Raw genomic sequence first — 13698 nt, 5'->3', positions numbered from 1 at the left:
ATATACAACCATGCATGTGTTTGTATTGCCAATGAAACCACATTTCAATGGAGACTATGTGTATTTTTCTCTTTGGACAATTAAAGACAATTAAAGTACGATACGTGGCGATTGAGAATAAAAATAAAAGGCCAACATTTTTATTTTATAGTTTTTTTGCCCAGGATTAACGTGAGAGAGACGACATGGATAGGTACCAAGTGGAGGATGTCCCGTGTATAACTAATCACATTTTTTTCCTGATTTAAGAGAAACGGGAAAGAGTCCAAGTGGAGGAAGACTCATTTACATGTACGTGGGATGGGAGACTCCAAGTGGAGAGACTCGTGGGATAGGAGACCACGTCTGGCCTCCTCATGTTTCATCCAACGGCTATACACACATTATATATTAAACGGACGGTCAATTTTCTTTAATTTCACTGTTTAACGTGATGTCTCGTATGGTGCCTCCAATTAGTAAATATAAGATATTTTTTGATTTTGTTATAAAAAACATCATATTTGTGTTGATCAGGTGATTTTAAATGTGCAGTTGTTTCGTCGCTGCGAGGGTCTGGTGTTCGACGACCTCCCTGTGCGTTCAACAAGCTCCGCCCCTGCATTCGTGGGTGAGCACAAATTACATCTCCTCCTCCCCCCTTCGTTTGCTATGTTCCGGTCTTCGTGCCGATGAAACTTGCTACCTATAGGTGTCTTCGATCATTAGTATGTGTGACCACTATGTGTCTCCTGTTCGATAGGGTTACATCTATAAATATGCATGCATTTCCATATTTATAACCGTGATTATTTCGGATTGTCCAACGTTATCCATGGACAGCCCAAGTATGTGTAGATTGGGTTCATTTTCCCATATGCTCTGCTCCGGATCAGATGTAGAATTTTGTCAGTGCCTCCCTGTTGTTCCCCAGGTACGCATCCTCTCTGCTTATTGCCTAGACGTGTATCGGGAGAACAGAGGGGAGGTGCTACCAAAATTTTGCGTCGGATTTGGAGCAGCGCATGGGAAAACGAACCCAATCTACACATACTCGGGTGGGATTAGGACCTATCTTTACCTATTAGCGTCTAGGTTGCATGGATGCAATAAAAGTGACAAACTCCATTAAGTGATGGATATCGTTTGCTGAATTATGTATATATTTCTTGTGTGTCCAGTAGCTACGCAATATGAGTGATCGTGTGTGGATGTACACCGGTTACACTAGTCAGGAAGACATGACCGATGAATGGTTAACAAAAACCAGTGGGTTTGTGAGGGCCCCATTTGCAAATGGCCAGAAAATAAGCTGGTGCCCCTGTGCCCGGTGCAACAACTATAAAAGTATGGACGAGCTTGAAATGAGTAAACACCGCAGAAGTTTGGTTTTACACCTGGTTATACGGTCTGGACATTTCATGGTGAGTCGACCCGACGTCCAAGAGCCGAGGTGGTTTGTCATCGCACCGATGAGCATGGTACTGGTATGGAAGACATGGTGCAAAACTTTGATGATGCTCGGGACTCGGACGATGAGATGGAGGAATCTGCAAAAGCTTTCAATGATATGTTGGAGCCTTCAAAACGTCCTCTCCACGAGCACACTGAGCTTTGTCAGTTGGATGCCATCTCACAAATAATGGCTCTAAAGGCTCAATTCAACTTGGGCAGAGAATGCTACGACGCGATGATGACAGTATTTGGACATTTTCTACCCAAAGGCCATGTACTACCTACAAACATGTACCAGTCAGACAAAATCCTCCATGCTCTTAAGATCCCTATGAGAAGATACATGCATGTGAGAAAGGATGTGCCTTATTTAGGCATTAGTATGCGGACTTGAACTATTGTCCCATTTGCAAGTCATCCAGGTATGTTGTGGTAGACAATGGTATGGGTGAGAAGACGTAGACCAAAATCCCCGTTAATGTTCTTCGGTATATGCCAATCGTTCCAAGACTTCAACGTCTTCTCATGGTCGAAGAGACGGCCAGACAGATGACATGGCACAAAACGGGCAAAAGAACCCAACTAAATGTAGATGGGAAGCTGATGATGGTGCACACATCGGACGGTGAAGTGTGGAAGCGCTTTGATGCATTACATGAGGAAAAAGCGGCAGATCCAAGGCATCCTCGAGTCGCCATCGGCATGGATAGGTTCAGTGTGTTTGGTCTGATAGCAGCCCAATACAGTTGTTGGCCTGTATTTGTCATTCCACTCAATCTCCACCCCCGGACAGATTATGCAAAGAAAGAACATTTTCCTGACGTTGATAATTCTAGGGCCCAACTATCCGGGGAAGAATATGAATGTGTACATGCAGCCGCTGAAGGACGAATTGCAACAAGCCTGGGATAAGGGGTTCAAGACATACGACGCCTTTAGCAAATAGAACTTCATAATGCGTGTCTGGTACATGTACTCGACGCATGACTTGCCGGCGTATGTGCTATTCGTTGGCTGGTGTGTGCATGGAAGGTTCCCGTGCCCCACATGCAAGAGAGCTCTTGAGTTTTGTTGGCTTCAGGCTGGTCGCAAGTTTTCTTGCTTCGACTTGCATAGACAGTTCCTGGATCCTCGTCATAAGTTCAGGAAAGACAAGAAGAACTTCATCAAAGGTAGAGTTGTCAAAAACTCTACACCACTTGCGTTGACAGGCCAAGAGACCCTGGATCAGTTAAACGCTCTCGAGCCAGATCCAGAGCGTCCAGGGTATTTCAAGGGGTATAATTCAAAACATACCTGGACTCACAAGACATTCTTGTGGGATCTGCCTTACTTCAAAGACCTCCTTTGCCCACACAACATCAACATGATGCACACTGAAAAGAATATCGCGAGGCACTTTTTGGTACATTGTTCGGCATAGAGGGGACGTCAAAGGATAATACTAAGGCTAGAGTTGATCTGGAGGCGCAATGTGATAGATCGTTACAAAACATGCAACCACCAAAAGGAAAGCAGAAGTAGACAAAGCCGAAGTACTGGCAAATGCAAAGTATCCAGCTATGAGGGACATTATCTTGTGGGTGAAAATGCAGTTGATGTTCCCCGATGGGTATGCAGCGAATCTAAAGATGGGAGCGAGTCTTGAAAAGTTGAACATATTTGGTCTCAAGAGTCCTGATTGGCAGATATGGATTGAGCGGGTAATGCCGGTGATGTTGCGTGGCTTCATCCCTGAGGATGAATGTCTAGTACTGGCAAAGCTGAGCTATTTCTTCCATGTTCTTTGTGCGAAAGAACTATCGCCTGGCATGCTAGAAGAAATGGAAGAGTTTGCGCCGGAGTTGATCAACAATTTGGAGAATATCTTTTCGCCATGCTTCTTTAATCCAATGCAGCACTTGATTTTGCATCTCCCGATCGAGGCAAGATTGGGGGCGCCCATGGAAAATCGTTGGTACTACGCAACTAAGAGGATGCAGAAGACGCTTTGAGCAAAATGTAAAAATAAACGTATAATTGAAGCATCGATGGCCGAGGCATTCATTACTAAGGAGGCGGCAAACTTCGTGACAGCATACTACGAAGCCAAAAATCGCCATTTGCATAATCTAAAGCCTCGGTAAAATGTTGGTGACCCTAAAAAGGGTGGATCCAACCTCAGCCTATTCAAAGGGGATCTCGCACCAGTCGGTGCTTCTAATGCCTTAACGTTGGATGTTGAAGAATGGTGGACCATTTCTTTGTATATCTTCAACAACCTAACAGAAGTGCGACCGTACATCAAGTAGTTCTCGGTACACTGTTTCGCAACTTCAATTTCCTTTGAATTGCTCTTATTCCCGGATAAATTTGATACAGTCGATTCATCAGCAAATTCTCGTATGGAGCGGTGATCCAAAAGGATTCCATCGAAGAGTGTGAGCTTCTGGCAAAGCATGGAGGCGGCTATCCTGGTTTCATGTCTTGGTTCAAACAAATGGTAATTTCCATTAGACCATTTCATTTCTTCGTCTAATTTGCCGCTAATGCAACAATCGTTTCATATTAAACTTGTAGGATAATTCAGAGTTTATGGATGCCAATTTGAGACAAGTCACTAATGGTTTTGACTTTAAGGTCCATTCATTTGACAAATACGACATCAACGGGTATCACTTTCGTACCTACGGCAAAGAGCTATCTATGGCCAACCGAAAGTCTACAAATTGTTGTGTCTCTGCTATCAGCGAAGGAGATACCGAGTATTATGGAAGAGTTGAAGCAATTTATGAACTTCAATTCTATGGTGCAAACCCACCAAATGTCGTAGTCTTCAATTGTTATTGGTTCCAGCAGAAGGAGACTATAAGGACTCAAGAACATATAGGGCTAGTGGAAATCAAACAAAGCACCCATTTGGATGTTCCCGATGTCTATATTATGGCTCAACAGGCAACCCAAGTTTTCTATCTACCGTGGGCATGTCAAAGTGATCCAAATATCAATGGTTGGGATGTCATTTATGAAGTGCCACCACGTGTTAGACCACCTCCCCCCAATGAAGAGGATTATGAACCTCACATTAACCCAAACACATATGAAGGAGAATTCTTCCAAGAAACACATCTTTCCAAAAAAACATTTCAACAACCGCTCTACTTCACCCAGAACATTGAAGTAGACAACAACAATGAATCCGACTTCACCCTTGAGTCGGAACAACAAGAGCCAGAACTAGAAGAGGTTACTGTTGTGGATGACCTGGCAATGCTTGACCGATTACGTAAAGGAGCCCTTCCACATGTTGATGCATTTATTGATGATGATGATGATGATGAGCATGTCATTACTAATAGTGATGATGATGATGCATTTATTGATCCGAAGCATATATAGACGATGAAGAGTAATATTAGTAATGTCAGGTATTCGATTTTTATTATGTACACACACACACACTTATATATATATATGTATATATATATTAATTAGTTCATGTTATTAGGTATTCAATTTTTTATTATGTTCATGGTGATGATACACTTAAATTTTTTATTATGTTTATGTTGTACTACTTTCATTTACTCTTTGTCATTACAGGTGTCGACAGATGGTGGGCACGAGTTGAGAGCGCTCCGAGCATTCTTCCTTGGCGCGTGCTGAGGGGGGTGCTTCCATTCCACCCCAGCACCATCGGAGAGTGCTGATAGACAGTATGCAAACACCACCGGTGGGCGCTTCTTCTTCGGCTGATGAAGAGGGGTGCTAGAGGTGGATGTGGCGGCGGGAGAGGTAGGAAGGATTCTACGGCTTCCTCGCCGCCACCCCCAGCTGATTCTCCCGGCCATAGGACTGCTCCGTCTAAGGTGGACCCGTCTCGGACTCCGGTCCACGAGCCTCGGGCCGATGAGCCTCGGGTCGCCGAGCCTTCGTCCCACAAGATTCGCGTCCAGAGTCTTCGTCCCACGAGACTCTTGTCCCAGTGTCTTCGTCCCATGAGACCCCGGTCCCAGAGTCTTCGTCCCACATGACTCCGGAGGCTAGTGGCCATGCTGATGGTGGCAAGGACAGCTTTTCTAAGGATAGTTATAGCGAGCACAAGCTGGTTGAGGGGGGCAAGTTCTACCAGTGTGGTGGTACAAAGCTCCTGCCTGTGTCGACGACCCGCGATCAGAGGTGGTTGATTGAGCCTAATGAGGAGAAGTAAGTGCATTTACTCTTTTGTAAACTTTCTCCTTCACGTTTCTTCAAATTACTCTCTAATGTGTTGGCCTTGTCATACTGCAGGGGTTGGAAACCTGCCCCTGGTGTTCGCATGCCCAACAAGGTCCTTGGTGTGCTTTGCCGGTAGAACTTCCTGGGGTGGGTCACGTTGCCCGGTGAGGGTTAGGTTCCACATCTAGCACTGAGCTGGGAGTTGTACTTGGCTGCCCCGGCCCCTCCATAGGAGAGGATTGACAATGTCTTGTGCGAGACGGTGGCCGACATTGTGATCCGGACGTTTTGGGTAATTTCTCGTTTACATAATTAAAAATTAACAGTACCTAGTGATTGTACTAATTAATTAGTGTTGTCTTGTTTGACTGCAGACCTTCTACAGGTGTCTTGAGGAACATGAGGCGGCCGCGGCTATTGTTGTCAAAGCCGAGTGCAACCGCCAACTTCCAAACTTACGGACGAGGCTCGGGTGCAGGCTGTTCTAGACTACTACGCCTCGACTAACATTAAGAGGTCCAAGATGAAGTGCCGCGTTAAGTTTCTGAGTAAGGAGAAGTATATGAAGGTAATTACCTATTCTTAAGGCATTGTACTTAGTTTTCTTGATTTGATTCATAGGCGTAGCACCGAAATTTCTCTTGACCAACTTAGGTGCCCCCGAGATGGTGTGCAGATAGGATGGACTATTGGGAGGCGTTGGTGGATGAGTGGTGCTCTCCCCAATGGCTAGCCGTCCACAACAAGGCCAAGGATAAGCATGCCCAAATGCAAGGTGTGCCACGCCATCAAGGGAGCTCCAACCTGATTGAGTACGGGGATAAGTGGGTATGTGGTTTGCTTCATGATTCATGCAATTTCATTCTTCATGCTAGCTTGAGCCCTTAACTAATATTTTGTTCCTCTCTTTTAGGCGCGACACAACAAGAAGGAGGTGCCACCGCTATTCGACCTCTATGCCATGGCCCATACTGCCCCGTACAAGAAGGCCAAGGCATTCTCTAAGTTTGACCTCGATCATCCAGAGAGGTTCACCAACATCTCCTCCCACAACAAGCTCGTGAGGTACAGAGACGTTGGGAAGACGAGGAAAGGGGAGGACTTCAACCCGAGCCAGAGTCCTTTTGATCCACAGCTTGTGATGTTATCTGGTGGCGGGAGGTACCATGGCTAGGTAGCCATTGGGGATAGACTGATACGTTGTCCTAGAACTCTCCCAGAGATCAAGAAACGCCAGACGAGTTCCGATCCTAACATAAGGCCTCGTCCACGGACAATGGAGCTCGCCATCGAGGCTAGGGTCCAGGAGATTCTGGCGGAGGCAAACAGGCAGGCGGCAGAGAGGGGGAGGGACATGGATGAGAGGACAGCTAGGCTATTGGAGAAGGAGAGGAACCGGAATGACGCGTTACACCAGGACCTATACGAGCTCCACGTGGTAAGTTGCTCCTTCATATTAGCCAAATCATGCACGTAAAGTTTGTTTCATTACTAAGTAATATGATTGACTCGTGAAAACAAAATGTACAGTCCGTGTGCCAGAGCAATGGTCAAACCCCTCCGCCGATGCCCTAGATTGGTATAGCGCCCACGGTGAGTTTCATTTGAATGGTCATTAGTTACTCGTATTCACATTTGAGTTGCATCATGCTAACGAGACATTGCAAATGATCTTTGGTGTGGCATGCCTCCCGACAAGCATCGACCGATCCTTCTCCGTCCGGCACTCGCGCAACCCCGACCGGTCCTTCACCTCCGTGATGATGGTAAGTTTTCCCAAGTGTTTTGCTTAACAAATGCATACTTAGCTTAAGAATGACCTATTTAGCTCCAAAATGACCTATACTTAGCTTATTTTCCTCGAAAATGACATAATAACCGTACTTAGCTCCAAAATGACATATTTTACCCATGATAGCTATAAAATGACCTATACTTAGCATTTTTTCCTCCAAAATGACTTAATATGCTTAGTTAGCTAAAATGGCATAACTACCTAGGATAGCTCAATAGTGATCTATACTTAGCTTCTTTAGTTCATTTATGACATAATTAGCTTACTTAGGTAAAAATGGTATAATAACCTTGGTTTAGCTCCAAACTGTCATATCATTAAATTATTTTCCTCCAAAATGAAAAATAATCTTACCTAGCTCAAAAATGACTGATTTTACTAGGATAGCTCTAAAATGACCTACACTTACCATTTTGTCCTCCAAAATGAATAAATAGGCTTAGTTAGCTAAAAAATGGCATAACTACCTAGGTTAGCTAAAAAATGACTTATACTTAGCTTCTTTAGTTCATTTATGACATACTTAGCATACTTAGGTCAAAAATGGCATAATAATCTTGGATACCTCCAAAATGACATATATTTAGCTTATTTTCCTCGAAAATGACATAATAACCTTACTAAGCTCCAAAATGACCTATTTACCTAGCTTAGCTCTAAAATGACCTACACTTAGCATTTTTACCTAGCTTAGCTAAAAAAAGGCATAATTACCTAGGTTACCTTAGTTAGAAGAAGAAAAAGAAGATAAAGAAGAGGAGAGAAAGAAAGAGAAGAAAAATTCTTCTTCTTCTTCTTCTTCTTCTAACTTTATTCTCTCCCAATTTGCAGATTTGCTTTAGATCACGGAAGCTTGCGTTGATGGAGTCTACTCTTCTCCTTGTCCTTCCTTTTTGTTTTAATTTTGTAGGATGAATAATGTGAAACTTGCTACCTATATATGTATGTATGGATGAAACCATTGTATGCTTGTTGTTGAATATATGTTGGATATGGACTTTTGAGTTGGTATGTATAAGTATTTCCAAATGGATGTGTGTGTGTCTCTCTCTCTATATATATATATATATGTGTGTGTGTGTGTGTGTGTGTGTGTACATATATATAGTTATTCTGTATATATATATATATACATCTGGGCTATTCTGTTACGCGTAACAGAATATTATTCTGTTACCCTTTTTGAACTGACGGATTCAGGTGGTTGTACTGATGTTTTCGAAGCGGTTGAACTGATGCTTTCAGTTGTGTTTAACAGATCGTCTTCTTTAGTTCAAAAACTTTTTGTAAATTTTTTGTCGGAACGGGGCGTGTAATATATCGTTGGAAAGCTCTTGACAACCATATTTCAAGTATATTGAACGTTTTTTGCAAAATCATTATGGTTTAAGAGCAGTTTTGAAACGGTTTGTCGGAATTGAGCAAATAAGATGGCGTTGGAACGCTGGTGAAAATCCGCATCTTCCATATATGTATTGTTTTTTTTTCTTATTCTATATGATTTAAAAGTAATTTGAAAAACGGTGAAATGTTTGGCGGAACCTATTTTCGCGATTTTTTGCAAACGGTTTGTCGGATTGACGAAAATGATACGGCGTTGGAAAGCTATGGAAAATGCGCAACTTTTGCGTATAGAAAGTTTTTTCTAATTCTTTACGGTTTAAATACAAATTCAAATACGGTAAAATTGGTTTCGAACGCGGTTTTTTAAAAAGTTTGTCGAAACGGGGCAAATAATATACCGTTGGATAGCTATCGAAAATGCGAAACTTAGTCATGTTGGACGTTTTCTTTACTTCGCAACCGTTTAAGAGTAATTTCGAATACGACATGATGGATCCTGCTGTTTTCTCGTCTGAAAAACAGAGTAATCGTACTGATATACGTGTATGTTTGTACTGAGCTATTTTTTGTACAGTAGTTTTGAATGGTTCCAAAAAAGTATACTTGTACTGAAGTTTACACGGGTTTGTACTAAGTGTGTTTTCACTAACTAGATTTTGCTCTATTTTTTGGGTAATTTTTTTCTCGTAAGTTTTCAACAGTGTACTGTATCCTAGCCCCGAACTTGCATGGTTTTTATTGTTGAACTGGATGTTATTTTTTTGCCAATATTTTTTTGCGTGTTTCTTTTTTTAGGTCAATTTTTTTTGCAACAAATATTCTAGATTTCTCTTGTTTTCCAACTTGAACTTTTTACCATTTTAAACTTTTACCAACTTGAATTATCATGTGTGGATGAGCACTTGAACTTGTAGAATTTAAAATTTTCTGTTTAGTTCTTATTTGTTTTCTTGTCCGAACTTATGGTACCATTATCACTGAACCTGCATGGTTTCTGTAGCTGAACTAAAATCCATGTTGTCTATGAAAACCAGGAAAATTGCATCTACTCAATGGGCCATGATGCAAGCATCGCCGCCGGCAATACTTGGCGCACCAGAGAACCCGCACTGCTGGATTTGTCGAGAGAGAACTGAGGGCAGCACATCCACTCAGGCATAAGCACGTCCACTAAAAAAGAAGATTTTTGGATCGAGTCGGGTGAACCGGCTACCTGTACTCTGGTGGACTGACGGCTCCGTCGGGGTGGAGCTGATGGAAGCAGGGATGCGGTCGGCCGGCGTGCGTGGGAGGGAGCGGTCGGAGCATCGGGAGGAAGGCGGCCAGAGCGCGGGGAGGAAGGTGGACGGAGCGCCACGAGGAAGGCAACGGGAGAGTGCGAGGGAGGAAGGTGGCTGGCGAGCAGCCTAGCTCCGGCGAGCAAGACTCATAGGTCCTCCTCAGCCTTGGATCTTGGCGGCCGGCCATGGCGGTGTAGGGGTGGTGGTGCACTGGTGCGCAGGTCGTCGGGTGAGGCGGCGCACCGGAGATAGACAGAGAGGGATGCGCGCCGCGGACGGCGAGGGAAGCACGCCGGCGGATGGAGGCGGGTCATCGGCAGGAGGCAAGTTGGGGGCAGGGGTCGGCGACGGAAGGCACGCTGGGAGGAGGGGGATTGGCAGAGGCGCTCTAGGAGGAGGGGGATAGAGCCAGTGGCGCGCAGGGTGGCGGTGGATCGGGGCGGCGGCGCGCTGGGTGGAGGTGGGATCGGGGCGGCGCGCTGGGCGGAGCTAGGTTCGGGCGGCGGCAGGAGGAAGAAAATGGACACGCCTCTATATAGGGCGCGAGGGTAACAGAATAGTGCAGCCCTATATATATATGTATACAGAATAACTATATATATGTATGTATACACAGACGGTCTATTCTGCTAATATTAGCAGAATAACTATTCTGATAACACTTCCACACTGCATGCTCAATGCAAGTGCACGTCATTTTTTAAACCAAGTGTGCTGCAGTACTCACACGAGTGAACTTCTCGTCGAAAAAAACTGCACGCGTTTTTTTGGTACTGTTTTTGCTCTAATTTTTTAACCGTTTATCGGAATGAGGCGTGTAATATAGCGTTGAAAAGCTCTGGATTAGGCACAACTTTGACCTATTGAACACTTTTCTAGATTCCACACGGTTTAAGAGCAGTTTTGAAAATGGTGCGACCCATGACGAGTGGCAACAAGCGTTTTTTCGTGATTTCTTCTAATCCGCTCGTCGGAACGAAGCAAATGATACACCGTTGGAAAGATATCGTCGAGGCGCATCTTTTTCATATCTATTATTTTCTCTAATTCATTACGGTTTAAGAGCAGTTTCAAATTTACTAAATCGTTGAATTCTGTTTTCCAATTTTTTTTAATTTTCGCTACTGTTTTCGCTCCAGTTTTCTAACCGTTTGTCGAAATGAGGCGTATGATATGCCGTTGGAAAGCTACGGACAAGGCGCAACTTTCATATGTTGAAATGTTTTTGAGACTCCTTATGGTTTTTAGTTAATTTTAAAAATCGTGCGGCTGACGACGAGAGGCAGCGGCCGTTTTTCGCGAAATTTTTACAAACCGGTTGTCGAAATGATTCAAATGATATGCCGTTGGAAAGATATCGACGAGGCACAAATTTTTCACATAGAATACTTTCTCTAATTCCATACGTTTTAAGAGCAGTTTTAAAATTACCGAAATGCGGACACTCTGTTTTTCACGACACTAAAATCGACGAGTGAACCGAATCGGATAGAATAACGCACTGCTTCGGACAGGAAACCGCACTGCATCAGACGGGCAAGTGCACCGCATGGTTTCCTTTTGTCGGACGTAAATTTTCTCTGAGTTTTTGTTGTATTTTTTCTAACTTTGTTGCGAATGAGAGTAGACCACATAAATGAGGGCAATTGAACCGCGGCATATATCAAAGTGAACCATCAATGTTGATGAAGTGAGATGCATGTTCTTTTTTATTTTACATCATTGCCGTTTGCTCTGAACTTCATAGCATGGGAGTAGTGCACTGCGCCGAATAAGCGTGAACCTCTTTGTGGGACAAAAGTGATCCTCTTCGATACAGAAAAATCATACAAATAAATCAGCTAGTAGAATTTTTTTTACCGCACAGCATGTGAGTAGTGCACTGTGCACTGCACCGAATAAAAGTGAACCTCTTTGTGGGACAAAAGTGAACCTCTTCGATACAGAAAAAATCATACAAAAAAATCAGCTAGTAGAAATTTTTTCGACCGCAGAACATGGGAGTAGTGCACTGCACCGAATAAAAGTGAACCTCTTTGTGCGACAAAAGTGAACCTCTTCGATACAGAAAAAATCATACAAAAAAAATCAGCTAGTAGAAAAATATTTGACCGCACAACATAGGAGTAGTGCACTGCACCGAATAAAAGTGAACCTCTTCGACATAGAAAAAATCATACAAAAAAATCAGCTAGTAGAAAAATATTTGACCGCACAGCATGGGAGTAGTGCACTGCACCGAATAAAAGTGAACCTCTTTGTGGAACAAAAGTGAACCTCTTCGATACAGAAAATATCATACAAAAAAAATTAGCTAGAAGAAAAATATTTGAGCGCACCACACAACCATACGAACTGCATGTGCTACATCCGCCGTTGACCTGGGACTCTTCGCATTACATACATGCATACATGTCTGCGATAGAGAAAAATCTATAAAACATGACACCATCCACAGCTATTGAATTGCACACAAGTTCACAACCGAGCCAGGTAGACTGCCAAGCTGATGCCCGGAGGAACCCTCACGTGTGGTGCGGAATCTGCACAACTACAGGCGATGAGTAACAAAACTAACACGCTGAGTAACCAAAACTGGAGCCAAACAACACTGTACAGATTCACACACATACACACACACACACACACATTGCCGTCCACTACGCCAAATTTAGCACTGAAGTACCGCACTGCCAATGCATAACCAAAACTGAATGTAATAACATTATTTGCACTTGAGAAACTTAGTCAGAGTGCAATTTTCTGTAGCTTCTCAACACACACAAAACTCCAAACTGCACCGCAACTCTGGAATGGATAAAAACTCCAAAATGCACTGCCCACGTCCTCCTATGCCCGTGGGGTTGACTGTAACTGCACGCAAAATCGACTGCATGGACCATGGCTCCATGATCTATGGTGTGGACGACCGAAACAAACTGCGGCATGGAATGGGGCGCTGCCGGTGATCTGCAGATTGGGGGGGAGAGACCTGCGGGGGCGCAACAAAGTGTACTTCAAGGGGCCACTTTGAAAACAACAAGTGAGGTGCGAAAAAGAAGTGCAAAAGGGCGCCCGTGTGCACTGCACTTACCGGCGAGCAGAGGAAGCAGAGGAAGGGAGGGCTAGGCGAGATCTCGCCGTCATGGTGCTCGTCGACGCGGGGAGGGACCGCCGTGGGGATCTGTAGTGCAAGGCAGGCACCACCCGCATCGACCTGGCCTCGCTCCACCTGATCCCCGCCGGGGAGGTGTGGATCCGGGGTTAGGGGAGGTTTGGCCGGCGCCGCCTACCGGGCTGATCTCCAGGAGGAGCACGACCCCGCATCGCCACGGCATGGACGACCGCCACTCCGTCGCGATCCATCTCCTAGCATGCCGCCATGTACCGGGATGTCGTCGCCGGATGTCGCAGCTGGGGCTGGTCGTGGCCGCGCAAGGGCACGTTTTGCCGGCCCGGATCCCGTCTCCTTGAGGTGGAAGAAGGTGGGGAGGGAGACGACTAGTGCAGGGCGCCTGCGGTGGAATATGCCAGATGCTGGTGGGGGGCGGCGGCGGGGGAAGAAGCCAGGTAGGGTGGGGTGGCGATGAAGGAGAAAGGTAGGGTAGGGGGAGGGGGATCCACAGCCGTCATGGTCAGCTGGATCTG

General features: G+C 44.7%; 1 long non-coding RNA gene across 1 annotated transcript; it reads right to left on the bottom strand.

The window, feature by feature from the left end:
* Positions 1 to 12484: 12484 nt before the first annotated feature.
* LOC119307974 lies at positions 12485 to 13692 on the bottom strand. Its single transcript, XR_005149667.1, has 2 exons — positions 13145 to 13692; positions 12485 to 13042 (listed from the first exon to the last, which is right to left on the bottom strand). It is a non-coding gene; the product is annotated as an uncharacterized LOC119307974 (long non-coding RNA).
* Positions 13693 to 13698: the final 6 nt, after the last annotated feature.

The sequence above is a fragment of the Triticum dicoccoides genome, chromosome 5B, assembly GCF_002162155.2.
Source record: "Triticum dicoccoides isolate Atlit2015 ecotype Zavitan chromosome 5B, WEW_v2.0, whole genome shotgun sequence".
Taxonomy (NCBI): domain Eukaryota; kingdom Viridiplantae; phylum Streptophyta; class Magnoliopsida; order Poales; family Poaceae; genus Triticum; species Triticum dicoccoides.
Note: the sequence above shows the minus strand (reverse complement) of the source record. Positions and strands in the feature narration are given on the sequence as shown.